Genomic DNA, 2965 nt, shown 5'->3' with positions numbered 1-2965 from the left:
TCAACTACAAGAACTCACAACAAGGTGTCATAGATCAACAACCAGATCAAGGTATCAACTGTAAGTATCAAGTCTAGGTATCAACAACTAGTACCACAACAAGGTATCATAGATCAACAATAAGATCCAAGTATCAACTATAAGTATCAAGAACTAAGTATCAAGTATCAAGCATCCAACAGAACTGAGGTCAAAATATCAAACTAAGTTTCAAGTCTAAGTATCATCGACTAATAATAATATATAAGCACTATAAAGGAAGATTGCACTGACCAAGTACAAGGTACCCACAGATCAATAATACGAAATCGAGATCGATGCTATCAATGTATAGAACAACCGACGGTCAACTGACATGTATCAAGCAACGAGTGTGATATGGATAACAACAGGATAACTGACATGTGTATCAAGGATAACAATCAAATAAGTAATAACAGATAATAAATCAAGTACTTACAAAATGAAGACCTGTGTTGACCAAACACAGGAGTACCCATCTGGTGTAACGCACGTCGATATACGAACCCCCAAACACGAAACTCTGTATATAGCAGGATCACCAATAAATCAGGGTCCTGCAAAAAGAATGAACAATCATTCCTAAATACCACGATTTAAACTAATCAATCCACACTAAAATCCCTACTTAATTTAAATCAGATTTAGCCTAACCTAATTAATCTAACTAACCCAAATAAATTCAACACACTCCAATTAAACTAATCAACTCCACCATGCCTTTTGGTTTACAACTGGAAGTAACCAATCAAACCCAACTCTAATCATTTTCCAACAACACCACACCTTCCAACAGATTATACACAAACCCTAGGTCAATTCCCACCATCACAACACTCCAATAGCAACCTAAAATCTCCAATCTACAAATCAATCACAATACTCAATTGAAACCCACAAGGCAACCACCATAAACCAATCACAGTAATGTACAAGGCAAAAACCTAATCTCACGAACTCATTTGATTAATCCAAACACTCTATCGAACAGTAGCTAAATCCACTTCAACAGATCCAAAGACACCTCCAAATAGAATCAAGAATCCACGAAATTGATATATTAAAAACCACACGATTCCTGATCAAACAGTAATTCAACCAATCGGCCAAATCCCCTCAGATATGATATCGTCAACAAGGAAGAACTAGAGTCACAATCTTACCTCAGATTCATGCCCTAAATCGGTTCCCCCTCTGCTCCTCTCGCGGCAGCAACCCAAAACACAACCTCCAATCGACAGCCTACCTCACTGCACTGTGGGAACGCAAGGAATCAAGATCCAAGGAGGATGAGAGCTATCCAACCAATTCAACTCAAAAAATTGAAGCAAGAAAACCTAGTTCCTTACCTATTCGGCTTCTTGTTCCTCCGATTCCTCTTCAACAGTCAAAGTCGACCGATCCCATCTCAAGATCTGAACTCGAAAAACCTAAGAAAACCCTGGATCAAAGTTCAAATCGAACACAATCCAAAAACCCAACCGAATCAATACTTACCAATTTCTTCCTCTTCAGTTCGCCGCCACTAGACCTGCTCCAACTCCCCGATTCAAGCTTCCTCCGACGAGATCCAACCTCCAATCAACTCCGCCTCAGGTAGCCGTCTCTCCCCTTCCGATTTGGCACCAGCGATGGAGAGATTGCGGCTGCGCGTGCGTCGGAGGCGAGCGAACAGGAGCGAAGTCGCGCGCACGATCGGGAAACGAAGAAGGCAGCTCGCCATCGGGAGTGTACAGGAACCGACCTTAATCCTCTCTTAACGAGTCGGGTTTTTGCTTAACGGGTAGTGGATGGATCCAAGATCCATTAAGCCAATAACTAATTAATGCTATTTTATTTATAAATAAACCCTAAAGTTTCGATATTTTACATAGTTACTTGAGCTTGTAAGTTCTTACTTGAGGTGAATTAAATTCCGGGCTCTGACCCAGGTTTCAATTTCAAAATTCCAAGTAAGTGATCCTTAATTTTGGTATCAGAGCTTGGATAATCTAAGCTCATGGCAGGCTAAACTTTAAGCTTCAAGGCTTACGATATGGGTATTTCATATTCACTCTATTATTGGCTCATAATCAAATTGGCAAGAATTATCCAGAAAAATCGAAAGTCTGTTTCTGAGGAAAGAATCATAAGGCTGAAAGGTGGAGACTCGACAAACATCCTTGGTCCGGAATCCCGCAAGGCTAGTAAGTGCGTAAGACGGTAGCCTGAAGACCTAAGCCGAAGATATTCCTTAAAACAACTAAGATATTCATTTGATATTCTTGAAAGAGAATTTACTTTAAAATTATGTTTGATAAGGCGATCGAGCAAGTTAGCTGATTGCAAAAGACCGCCGAGCAACGTAAGTCCTCAGGAGGAGGTCGTTAGCCAGCCGGGTGAGCGAGAAAGCTTTACAAGTTCCTAAGCCATAAGAACAAAAATTTTGAAAGTAGATGGTTCCCGTATGACAGACAAGTTTGAGCAAAACATAAGAGAGTGGTATGATAAATCCAGAACCCGAAGTCTTGAATACCTAGATTTGGCAGAAAACTTAAAACCCAAACCTGCAGAATTAGCAAACAACATTGGAGTGATTTACGATAGAGTCTGTTTGTTATCCAAGGTTTCCCTTAAACATTTCTATTTGATTGAAGAAGAAAATGATCTTTACGGAGGGAAGTAACACTATTACGGACTTCTGTAAAAGAATTGGAAAAGGATTTTGTGTCCAACAAATCTCTTACTAAGGCTGAAGTTAGAAAACTAGTAACAGAAATAGCCAAGCAACCTAGACTGGTAACCAATACAAGGACGGGACATGGCGGGTTCGGATCTACATCTATAGCAGACCAACCCTCAACCAGTCAAATGCCAATCAACTCGCCTGAGTGGACTACAGTAGTTCAAACTTTATGTCCACCAGAACAACCAGGAGACCCAATATCTTCCCCTGAACCAGATG

The 2965-nt window shown here is 40.3% G+C and overlaps 1 long non-coding RNA gene across 1 annotated transcript; it reads right to left on the bottom strand.

Annotated features, from left to right (window-relative positions):
- Nucleotides 1-466: 466 nt before the first annotated feature.
- On the bottom strand, nt 467-1635 carry LOC141818890 (uncharacterized). The gene is made up of 4 exons (XR_012601009.1): nt 1519-1635; nt 1371-1451; nt 1185-1276; nt 467-578 (listed from the first exon to the last, which is right to left on the bottom strand). It is a non-coding gene; the product is annotated as an uncharacterized LOC141818890 (long non-coding RNA).
- Between the last annotated feature and the right edge of the window lie 1330 nt (nt 1636-2965).

The sequence above is a fragment of the Curcuma longa genome, unplaced genomic scaffold (genome assembly GCF_044706935.1).
Source record: "Curcuma longa cultivar G26 ecotype Majalengka, Jawa Barat unplaced genomic scaffold, ITB_CL_G26_1.1 contig_26501, whole genome shotgun sequence".
Taxonomy (NCBI): Eukaryota; Viridiplantae; Streptophyta; class Magnoliopsida; order Zingiberales; family Zingiberaceae; genus Curcuma; species Curcuma longa.
Note: the sequence above shows the minus strand (reverse complement) of the source record. Positions and strands in the feature narration are given on the sequence as shown.